Source organism: Marmota monax, unplaced genomic scaffold (genome assembly GCF_021218885.2).
Source record: "Marmota monax isolate L192 unplaced genomic scaffold, Marmota_monax_Labrador192_F-V1.1 WCK01_AAM20220418_F8-fsc00018, whole genome shotgun sequence".
Taxonomy (NCBI): domain Eukaryota; kingdom Metazoa; phylum Chordata; class Mammalia; order Rodentia; family Sciuridae; genus Marmota; species Marmota monax.
The window spans coordinates 16241822-16254423 of record NW_026692201.1 but is presented as its reverse complement, the minus strand read 5'-3'; the positions used below and the strand labels follow the sequence as shown (position 1 = coordinate 16254423).

The 12602-nt window shown below is 32.3% G+C and overlaps 1 long non-coding RNA gene across 1 annotated transcript in view; it reads left to right on the top strand.

Annotated features, from left to right (window-relative positions):
- LOC124080493 (uncharacterized) overlaps positions 1–7860 on the top strand; it is a 34941-nt gene extending 27081 nt beyond the window's left edge. Inside the window, exon 5 of the long non-coding RNA XR_006847734.2 lies at positions 7732–7860. This is a non-coding gene — a long non-coding RNA (uncharacterized LOC124080493). The remainder of the gene's footprint in view (positions 1–7731) is intronic.
- Positions 7861–12602: the final 4742 nt, after the last annotated feature.

Sequence of the window (12602 nt, the reverse complement as noted above, 5' to 3'; positions counted from 1 at the left end):
TGAATTAGTAAACATAATCTAAACATTAAACCCATGGTATAAAAGGAATATGAGTTAAGCCTAACTAATAAAAGTATGTAGTAGAGAAAATATTTATAAAATTAAGTGGAAATATTAGGAAAAAAAGAATATTTCAGTTTGAAGTGAAAAAAAATGCTACCTACTTATAAGATACGAGTCATATTCCAAAAAGAATTCAGAAAGTTCAAAATAATTAGAAAATTTATGAATAAACTTTTTATAAAAGCAATGCATATTAGGGTTAATATTAAACAACCTGAATATTAACAACAACAACAAAAAAAAAAAAACTCTATGTAAACTAGTATTTATTATTTAGGCTTAAAAATGACAAAAACTAAACATTAATAAACATCCATGCACCAAACAATATAGTATCCAAAAATATAAGGCAAATATTGTTAGAAATGTAACATTCATCAGAGAAAAAAAAGTAGAAAATTTTATTGCTCTTATTATCAATCTGTGATAGGTTCATTATACAAAAACCAGTTAAACCCTAGAGGAAGTAGGTTAGCAAGAAGGTTGGGTTTGGAATGATCGAGGTTTGCATTGAAATCTTGGGTTCAAGTCAAATACTACAAAGCTCCAAATACTCAAAAAATTCTCATTTTGGAATTAAAAAGGAGGAACAGAAAGAAGGGAAATGAGAGGAAGAGATTAAAAAGAAAAGGAAAAGGAAGAAAGGAGAGGCAGAGAAGGAAGAGAAAGAGAAGGAGAAGAAAAATCTAACACAGGTACTGCTTTTGTGGCCATTACATGCATTATTACAGTTCCTTGCATGAGCCTATCCCCATTTTACAGAAGAAGGAACATAACTTGAGAGTTAAATGATTTTCCCAGAGTCACACAAAGTGTTTTTTGTTTGTTTGGTTGGTTTTTCATATTATTCTATTTTCTTTTTCTGATACTGGAAATTTACTTTTAGATATCTTCTACATTGAAAAGTTTGAAAAATAAAGAGTGATTTTCTCATTTGGGAAAGACAAAATTTTAAATTTATGGTTAATTTTCTTGACAGAAGAGTCAAAATGTTATCATTTGTGTAAAACTTTTGACATGCACTAACAATTAGTTTACACCTTAATAATCATATAATTGTGTTTTGAGAGAAATTATTTCTAAAATTATTCACATTTGTTTTCCAACCTCAGAAGCATGAAACACAGAAAGGGATATAGCTTGAAATAAATAAAAGGTTGTGTGGTTTACATGCAAATTAAATAATTTCAGTCAAAATGTATTCCAAGATAGAAATCTTTTCACTTTTATAAAGTGACTATTTGAAAGCCTTTAAAACACTATTCTCTTCAAACATTCTGAAACAACAACAAAAAAAAATCTTTTGCCTTTTGATTGGAACTATGTGTTTCATTATAAAGATGGAACACGATGTTCTGGCTTACATATTCTCTGCAGAAGGAGGTCCTTTTTTGTACTGAATTTTTAGCATATAGTAAAGATCCAGATTGTAAAAAATTAATTTCAGGCATGACAGACTGGAAGTATATATTGAACAGATCTGGGAACAGAAATGATGCAAATGCCTTTCTCCCAGCTTCTGAAAATTATGTAATGGACCAGAATTTCAGGATAGACTTCTGTTTGAGTGAATCATGGACTCTTGATCAGAGGATGGTCCCAAAAATGACTTTTGGAAAGCAAAAGTATAAGGCAGTTTCCTACAAATGGATGTTCCATGAACATTGATTCTAGAGATCTGGTTATGTCTAAGAGTCATGATATTCACATACATTTTAATTATTAGTGATGTAACAGATCTAAGATGAAAAACATATCTCCTAAATGAGCATGAGAGGTAAAACAAATTCACTCATGAAAAGAAGGAGACCAGCAATGCTTTAAGAGCTAGAAATAAAAATCAATGAAATTGTTTTAACTCTGCAGTATGTTGCTATTATATTTAAAGCATTACACAGTTTGTTCAGGCAGAAAGATGATGGTAACATTTACATTGCCTGTACATTGCTGTATATATATTATTTAGTGTTTCTACCCCCACAGCAAATAAGAATACTGATGAAAAAAATACTTGAAAGATTCCCATATTCCTATCACTAAAATATTTAAAATATAGCAGCTGCAAAAAGTGCAACAGAATAGTGCTAGACACTTGTTATTAGGAAACTTTTACCATAATGTTTTTGATAAATGCCATATAAATCCTCAGAAGAATTAACAAATATTGGTGATTCAAATACATGAAGGAATGAGTTCATTTATATTTGTGTATATATAACTAAAATTCGGAATCTTCCTAATAAAACATAATGACTATCAACACAGCAGATGGATGGACATTTAGAAAGTTTCTGTTAAACCAACCCATTTATAAATTATTTGCAAATTCAATGCAATGCAATGCAACTCCACAATGTTTGTCAAGAGCCTGTTATGTGCAATTTTTCCCTTAAAGAGTTTCTGGGGAAGTGAGGAAGGAGTGAAAAATAAATACATCCAATAAAAATGTTAAGGGCATGGCATATCACATTATTCAAAAAGCATGGATAAAAGTGGGAATTTACAGGTTTCTTAAATGTCTGAATCCTCAGCAGAGACTTCATGGGGGTTGGCATTTTAGATAGTGCTATAAGAAAAGGCAAGAATGCAATATGGAGAGCAATGGAACAAGGCATAATTTAAGGGTGAAAGCCAGCATAAGTCACAAAATTTCCTAAAATAAAGCTCAATAAAGTCATTAGTTCATTTTGACTCAATAATAGAAGACAAAGGATCTATAAGAGAGAGTGAAAGATAGTCTTCTATTCACTCAGGATACCCAAAGTAGCCAGGGGTCATCTAAAATCAGCTTGTGCAAAGTGGATTTTCATTTCTATATCTATCTCTAAGTAATCACCTTTTTATCTATATATTCCTATTCTTCAATTACCATGTATTTAAAATGCCCTTACCTAATTTTTTGATAACAAAGTAGACAGTTACGCACACATGCACAAACATACACTGTGTGTATTTACTGTTCTCAAATATCACTTCCCAATGATATAGCCAAAGAATTTATAATCCTTCAAAACTAATTCTGTGAAATGCTTTTATAGAAAATTTTCAGATTGACTTTACTTCCCATGTCTTTAAGATAAAGTATAGGTGAAATTTTATGCCACAAAGTCTCCTTATTTAATTATAAATTCTCATCTCTATAATTATCTGAAATAAAGGTCTTTGTTATATGAAAAGGATAAGATTTGATTTATGGAAAAAACAATTCAAAAGAAGAAAGATAAATGTGCAGAAATATGATATATTGGTAAAATAGAAAAGAGAATACACATAAACTTAGCTAAATTTCTTCTATGATGAATTAAAGCCAAATATTTTCAATATTTTTAATCACAAAAATATATATATTTTTTTAAATTTGAAATTTTTAAAAAATTGAGTATACCTTAAGTTCCTATAGTTGCCTTATCTTGGTACATTTTTTTCCTGAATAAATATCTTACCAATTTTATTTCTCTAGTGTTTTTTAAGTAGATCCAAGCTCACACCTTTATTTCAAACTAAACATTTCAATTTCTACTTTTTAAAAACACTCTTTTTGCTTTTATAATTTTTACAGTGAATGGAATTTTAAACTGCAATACATTATTTGGAGGTGATAGAAGTTTATACCTATTCTTGAATCACTTTCTCTATTTACAATCAGATTAACTTCCTTTTCTAATAGTACTTCTTTATTATATTCTCATTTCTCAGTGTCAGACTACGTGTTGCCCCTCCAAGAAGTCTCTCAAAATAAACCAAATAGATGCTGTGCATCTGTTACCCCTTTAATACTCTTAAAAAACCGCATAAGAGATGTGCTGTCAATCCTATTTGCATTCAAGGATATTGAGACCCAGCCTGGTTCAAGTAACATTCCGGCATGTTGGATTCTAAAGCACAGGATGCTTTGCATGTTTTTTACTTTTTCTCATGAATGTGTGCCAGTGTGTGTGTGTGTGTGTGTGTGTGTGTGTGTGTGTGTGTCTGTGTCTGTGTCTGTGTCTGTGCGAGCGTGCGTGCACAAGTATATATGTGTATATGAACATGAACATGTATATGTGCAAATGTGTATATATGTGTGTGTATGTTCCTATTGGTTTTGTTGAAGATTATAACTAGTCTTTTTATATCTGCCTGAAGATTGGAGCATAAAATTGTGAAATGAAATGAAAGTTGTATTCATAATCTTTCCAGAGTCTCCATGGTCTTTGCATTTCCTTCATTATCTGACATGGTAACTGACAGATAGTAGTTACTCAATAAATTCTTATTGATTGAATTTTAAAAACCCTCTAAGTTTATTCAGAGAATTTTTTGAATAGAGTTACAAATGCCTTATATTCTTGTATTTTCACTCATTAATCCCCACACAGCTGCTTTAATAATATTTTTATTCTTTTAATTTTCCCCATTTTAAAGCACGTTTTAAGAAAATTTGCCTAGTGCTAAGAATAATATGTTCTGAAAGTGTCAAATTTGATTTTGTATAGAAAAAATGATTACAGATCAACAATTTTGTCACAAATCACCTTTTGTAGTAGGAAAAGTAAGAAAAAAATTTCTATAGGGATCTTATTTTTCAGTTGATACTAATTAGATTTTTTTAAACCAAGTTTAAAGCTCACACTGTTCTAGCTTGAACAGTGCCAAATGATAATCCAATGTGACATACATTTCCTATAGCAATAACATTTTGGCAGATAAACTCCCCAATGAGAAACAACGATTTCTATGCTTAGATGAAATTTGTGTTAGAACGCAAATGAAAAAAAAAAAAAGTAACAGAGTTTTTTAAAAAATTCCACAGTATAATGAATCCATTTTCCATGTTTACTGAAAGTGCCTAAATCCATAGAGAGTAAAGACATTGAGTATATAATAAACAATGCATCAGAGATTCCTCATTGTCCTTGGAAGGTTGATAGAATAACTATTATTTACACTGAAATTCATTCCTAGAAATCTTGTATCCCTTCCCTTCATTATGCAACGCTGTCTTGGACCTGGGAGTCTAGAAATGTGGAAATTATAACACTTTGACACACCATGTAAATGAGGTATCGCTGTAACATGCTATTTAAATAAGGTTTGGAACAAACATTCAGTAGGGAAGTTTGGAAAACTTATAACGAGATTACCTCATAACTTTTTTTATAAGAGTATTCTTGTATTTCCCCCCAGCCATCTTTTAATTCCAACAAGATGGCACAGTGTGCCAATTTAGCTTTCCAGCAGCAAAGCTTCACGTTGTCTTATTGTGGCAATTAGTCAGGAGCTGAGCTTGTCATTTGAGCTGCTCCTTCTTTTCTTTAGATAATATTTGACTTGGAGGCTCCTTGTCAAATGGAAATACCTGCAATGGATAGTATCAGTCTCAATCAACAAAATATTTCCCATCATCAGTTCTGAAATTGAGGCTAGAATTGGATAGCTAGTAAATGTGTCCACAGTAGTCTGTGCACTTTATTCATTACCTACATATTATTTTCAAGATGAACTAGAACACCTGGGCAACTGTATGCCCATGGAAAAAGCCTTAGGAGAGATTCAATTTAGAAACAATTTTTTTTCCAAAATGAAATATTTATTTTTAAATTACCATAGCTATAGCAGCACAACTGACTGTCCATAGGGATGAAACCTATGGATATAGAAGGGGGAAAAAAAAGAATCAATGAAAATACTTCAACCTTGCGACATAAGTTCATTATTTTTAGAATTGTGCTCTTTTAGGGGCATTTATTTACTTCTATGTTAGAAACTTCAAAAAATTAGAAATAAATAAGATGTAGGTTACAGGGTAATTAAAAACTGCAACTTCCTTTTATATTTATAAATCTCTATCAGATAGGGTGGATATAAAAATATTTATTAAAGTTAAAATAGATCTTCATCTTTCTATAATTCAAGAGCTCCCATAGGTGACACAGTAACCATTTCTACTATGTCTTATGTTCAATTGGTGGCACCTCCTTCGATTTCTATACTTGATGAATTCCAATCTTATTCCATCTTTTCAGTTTTACCCTGATACTTATTTTTTCAACCTTTTTACTGTAAATAAGCATTTCATGTGAAATCTCTTTCTCTTAAAAAAGAAAAAAAAAATATGTATATATATATATGAAAAAAAAATCAAGTTTCAACAGGCTGAAGACCAAAGAGAGCACAGAGCTATCCATGGAAGAATCCAGCCAGGGAGGCCCAGACAGTCCCTCCCTCAAGAAAAGCCAATGCATCTCCCCAAGAACTATTTCAGTCACCGTGTGCTCTCTAAATAGCCTTCTGAAGAAGTTCCCAAGGAGATTTCTTCCCAGGGCACTTGGGAAAGGTTCCTTCAATTAGGGTGGGCTTTTGGGGAGGAGTGGATGAAGGAGACCATTAGGTCAGTTTACTAAAGATAGCCTGCAGAATACTTTAATTCTGACAGTGAATAAAAGGAGAACAAAAAACATTGAAATACAACAGCAGAGAGCTTTGTGAATAACACTGTGTGGTTTTCAGCTTCAAGTCTGGCTATCTCAATGCCAATACATATTTACATCGGAATACAGAAAGCTATAGCTTATAAATAGTCTAACTTCTAATGTTTTTATTCTTGAAACTATTTCCTGAAATAGTGCCCTGTCTGTTTTGAAACTGTAACCTTTCCTATTTTCATAAATAGAGGAATAAAAGGCAAATTATCATTTCGTAACTCCTAGGCATCTTTAGTGGAGAGAGCCGCCTGTCAGTTTTACTTGCTCAAGTACTTTAAATTAAGTTGTTTTGGGAGCAAAGCAATAGAATCTAAGTCTGGTCTCTCTCCATTTGTGCTTTTCGCCAGTTTCCAGCAGAGCTGGCTGAAAGAAAGCTGAAGGGCACTGATTTAAAATCAGAGTGGCTAGGGTGAGCCGTGGCACTTTCCTAACACAGAGTCTATCAAAAACACATTTTAATTTCTTATATTTGTCATTTACTTAACAAGCATAAACTTCATTGAGCCTAGTTGTTTGCTTTGTTGAAATGTATTGGAAGTTCACATATTTTTTTTTAATTTCCCATGGTAATATTAACTAAATCTAATTTTAAGCCATTAATCTTTTAACTTTTCATTTTGCTTTTATTATATCTCCAGTTAAAGAGATAACATTAGATGTACCAGTTTTTATTATCTTGTTTTGTTCACTTGCATGTGTTCAAAATTTTTGAATACTTTTATTTTAGGTAATTGCTATTTTCAATGTAGAAATACATACCTTGTAACTCTGCCTGCTGATTTTTGAACATACATAAACATAACTATTGTACACTGAACACATTTTCCTATGAGCTCTTTTTAAATTATAACTTATTCCCTTAGACCAAAAAGTATAACATTTTTATATTTATTATGAGATAAAAAAATAATTTCTATAGACAGCCACAGGATACAGGTTCATTTGTGGTAGTTTAAATCTAAGGAAAATTCAGTAGAGTTTTCTGTTGGTGGTTTTTATATTTTGATTTACTAATTGATTATATATTATATGGTTAGTGAAAGTACCTTCAGATTATATAATAATTTTATCTGCTTTTTAAAAGTATTATATTTTAAGTGATAAATTCTGAATACATTTTCTTTTCATAATCTTGCCTGTGTATACTATGAAGCCTTTTTATCTTAACTTATATTTATTTCATTAAATTCATTTTATTTTTCAGGAAAATGTTACACCCTAAACCGTATCAATGGATTCTAACATTTTTCTGCTAAGATCAGAGAAGTCTACCCCTAAAAGGTATATGTTGCACTACTTTGATTTCAACAGTTTGCAAATATGTGTCCTCCCAGCAGCAATTAAAATTTGATGAATATCAAATTATCCCTGGAATTTTTCCCTTTGATAAATTTTAATTAATGTACTTATTATTGTAGCTTTCACAATAAGCTAATAATGATAAAAATGAGTTTAAGTGATACAAAAAGTTTTACCAATTCCACCTGAAGATTATCAGATGAAAACATAGATTTTAATAGCTGCTATCAGTCTATATTTATAGCATATCAGTTGAGGTGAGGATTAGAAATTATAAACCTGAAATTGTCAGTGATCATTATTATGATGCTTTGCTTTTAATCCAAATAAGTGAATGCAAATCTCATAACTTTAGAATTAGTTCTACACAATGCAGAAAAAAAAATCAATGGAACTAGTTTAATGAGAAATGAATGTAGTCAGTAGAAATTTAATTGAACAACAACTGAAGATAATTGAAATGACTGAGAAATATTTATGAGTGATATGACAAGCAAAAAGTTAAAAACCTCATGATAAGACAAACTCATATTAATATAAAAAATACTAACACCTTGGTAAAACAAATGAGAGGTAATTTGAAGAAAAGAATCACACATACTAATGTTATATGCATGTGGGTTGTATGTAAACACATAAAAATATATACAAGAAGAATATGCAAAACAGAAGTATTCTCTGGGAAGACAGAGAAAGGAAAATGGAAGACATTAAATATATTTCTAATATTCTAAAGTAAGTATATTAATAATTGAAATAAACAACTTAAAATTGCTAAAATTTGTCAGCTTTTACTGGTGAGTTCAGGAGTGTTGTTTTTTATTTTCTAGATACTTTTATGATCCCTATATTTAAATAATTAGCAAATTGAAAATAATAATCACAGAACTTACAAATGTTACAAATGGCTAATAACAAATACAACAATTAATAAATTGATCAACATTAGAAGTAATCAAAAATGCAATTAAAAGCAAAATAAAAATTGGCAAATAGCTATCAGAGATTTTTAATGTAGGATACTATATATTAATGAGTAGGACAATAGTCATTCTCATACAGTGCCATGGGAGTGTAAATTGGTGTAAACTTTCTAAAAATCCATTTGGCAGTAGGTATAAAGAGCAAGAAAATGATCAGCTCATTTTGATCCAATAATTCCATTTCTTGGAATCTAGCCTAAAGGCAAAAGAAGTGTAACAAAATATATTGGCACAAACATGTTGACCTTTTTTTCATTTATCCACTTAATGAAAATCTATAGAGCCCTTGTTATGTGTCTGAAATTGTACAGCCACTAGCTCTACAATGGCCATCAAGGCAGATAAATGTCTGTCATATAAAACTTGCACATACATGTGTGTACATGAATAAAGGGAGAGAGAGGAATAATAATAATTTTATTATATAAATTTAAGGACTAGAATATGTTGTTTTGATACAATATTTATAGTAAAATAGTAAACTATCACTTTTATAAAGCAACTACAATGTGCCATATGCCATTTTAATCATGATTATACACATTATATGTATCATCTCATTTAATATTCACAACAACCCCATGAGGTAGGTATTGATTTTCTATTCCTATTGAAACTAATTACTACAACCTTAGTGGTTTAATACAACACAAGTTTTTTCTCTTCAAAATTGACTTACCAGCCTGAACTCAATTTATTCTTTCTACAAGCTCTGGGGATAATCTATTCATTTCTTTTCTCTAACCACCTTCTTTAGCACTATTTCTTCATCTTCAAAGCAAACAAAGTCAGGCAGAGTCCATACACTGACAGACTTTTAGTTCTTTCTCCTGTCCTTTCTACTCCTAAGAACCCTTGCATACATTGGGCCCACCTGGATAATTCTGTATAAACTCCCCATCTTAAGGTAAACTGTCTAGCAAACTTAGTCACATATTCAACCTGAATTCCTCTCTGCCATGAAACCTAACATAGTCATAGGTTCTGGAGATGATGATGTGAACATCTTTGGAAGCTTGTATCCTACCTATATAAGTAAGTAATATGTTTAATTCTCATTTCACACAAAACCAAGAGGGAACAGAGTTTTGCTTTTTTTAATGTTTTGATTTTTTTATTGAGTTGTTTTTAATTTTGCCCAAAGTTCATAGAGTTACTTAGTAATAAATCTGGTATTCAAACCTAGTTAACCAAACCAGATCTTGAGTTGTTTGACTTCATTAGCAAACTACTAGTTCTAAATCCTCTGTAACAAAATAGAAGTTTTCAGAGAGAGATTAAAAAAAACAACAATGAGAATATACTAAAATGTTCATGACATTTACCTCTGAGCTTATGAGTAATCTTTATTCTGCTTCTTTATATGCTTTTGTAATTTCCACATTTTCTTCAATGAATCTGTTGAAACCTTTTCTGGTATTAGTTGGTTAAGCTGGTGTGTTAGCTGTTTATCACTATGACCAAAATACCTGATGTAAACAACCTAAAGAAGGAAACTCTTATTTTGTCTCATGATTTCAGTGGTTTCAGTCCACAATCAGCTGATTACAGCAGAACATCACAGTGGAAGGGTGCAGTGGAGGAAAGATGATCAGTTCATGGCAGCCAGGAAATGGGGGTCGGTAGGAGGGACAAAACATAGTCCCAAGGGCATAAATTTATTTATCTACTTCTTCCAACCATGATCCCCCTGTGTATAGTTTCCACCACCTACCAGTAGTTCATTCAGCTCTCAATGGATTGATCTACTGATGAGGTCAGAGACCTCATGATCCAATCACTTCCTGAATGTTCCACATCTGAACACTATGGGTAACACTTTGTAGCCAAACCACAATAGCTGGGAACTGTTTGCTGTAAACACCTTCCATGCATGTTCTATTTGGCCAAATGTGATGCTGTAAACATTGGAAGGTGGAAACAAAGCACTATGATTGCATTCTGATGGTCATTATCAGTTAAAGTCAATAAGAGAGAGATGCAGGTCTGCAGGTCATACATATCCCATCTGCATGTAACAGTCCCTCCTTAAGTTTGTCAAGAGCAGCCCTTTGCTCACCACCTAATGTTATCCTCAAAGAAATAAGAGCCATGAATAGTCAATAATCTTCCATAGACTTCCAGACCAGCCTTCCTTTGTCACTCCAGTTCTGTAGATGGGTGTGCAATAACTTCCAGACTTCTATGCAGGAACCAACTTACTCTGTCTCGCGGCTGCCTAGATACTTTTCTCTGGAAATACTATTTCTATTTTTAAACTTTTACAATCCTTGTTTCTTTCAAAGTGTGTAAGTCTTAATTCCTATAATAAATTTATTTTTCCTAATACACATAATATTTCTGCATGTTTTATTGAATTCTGACTGATACCATTATTGGAACTAGAACTGTGTTGTTTCCGTCACAAAAACCTTAAACTTGTAGCCTTTACCTTCAGATTGGCAGTGAAAAGAAGTGGAAGGAAATGAAGGAATTCACTGGTAGAGACTTGAAGGATAACTTGAAGTATAATTATTTGAAGCTGGAAGAAAGGTGATTCAAGTTATGTACCAACTTGCCTTACCTGTGGTAACATGGCAAATAGGAAGGGCCACTAAGCAAGTCATTGATGTGGCCAGAGAGAAAGTTGGAAGTACTCATTGATTTTTCTAACTACAAATGATAAAATGTGAGAAAATCAGCTTGTGAAGGATACTCTGATTTTTTAGGACAATTCAGTGGGATTGTACTTAGAGTGAAGAACAAGGACAGTTGTTCTACACAGAGTTGAATTCTCAAAGTAAGAAATGGCTTCCAGGTAATGATGAAAACAAGGGATCTACCAGTAAAATATCTCAACTTAAAGATGGAGTCAAGAATATACCTTTAGCCCTTTACTGGGATCACAAGTAGATTAAATGTCTGCCTCACAGACCTTCTCCACTAGACAAAATGAAAAAAAAAAAAAGAAAGAAAGAAAGCTTACTATTTTGCTCCTTAGTACTTCTATGATGGAAGGTTTCTGTGGATGTTAATGGTTTTGTGCTATAGCACCTTGACTCTCAGTCCAAAATAAAGAGTGACCCGTTTTAAACGGATAGGTGTGTATAATTCTGTCTAATGGTATGATCTTCAGTAATACTTGGAAAAGGTTACAAAGTCTTTAGAACCTTAGTTTTAAGGCCACAATCTCTTTAGACTCTCAGTTTTGTAGTGATAGAAACATTGAATGATTATATTAAATGGGAGAGAATCAGTTCAAAATTTAAAAAAAAACAAATTATGGGCTCTCTCAACTTTGCATGAGCAGAAATCAGGCTAAAAAAATTAATTGGATGCAAGAGTGGGCAATTTCCTAGTGAAAAGGAATGGTGAATCAGTGTGGACCCAGTAGGCTAGAGAGTAAAGAACCCTTAAGAACAACTACCAGAAACTGGCAGTGTTGTCCTGACTGGACCAAAACTGCAATGGACTAGTGACTTCTACTGACTCATCATTACCCCCTCACATTGGAATAGGAGTAGTCACTGAAGTTATCCTGAAATCATACCTATTCTACGACCATTTTTCTGTGATGAGCTCAAAGTCTATGTGGTGAAACTTAGTGGAAAAGTAAAGGTGATCAGCAAACTCTCAGCTTTGTCCACATGCCAGTACCTGTGACAGCAATGGGGAGAACAACCTAAAAATCTTGCTGACCAGGAATCATGAAGACCCCTGCAAACCATCCCTGCCATCTCCAAATCTTGCTTCACTCCAGCTGAGGCACAAGCATTGTGCAGAAGAGACAACCCCTCTCTGAGGTGTTCTGACT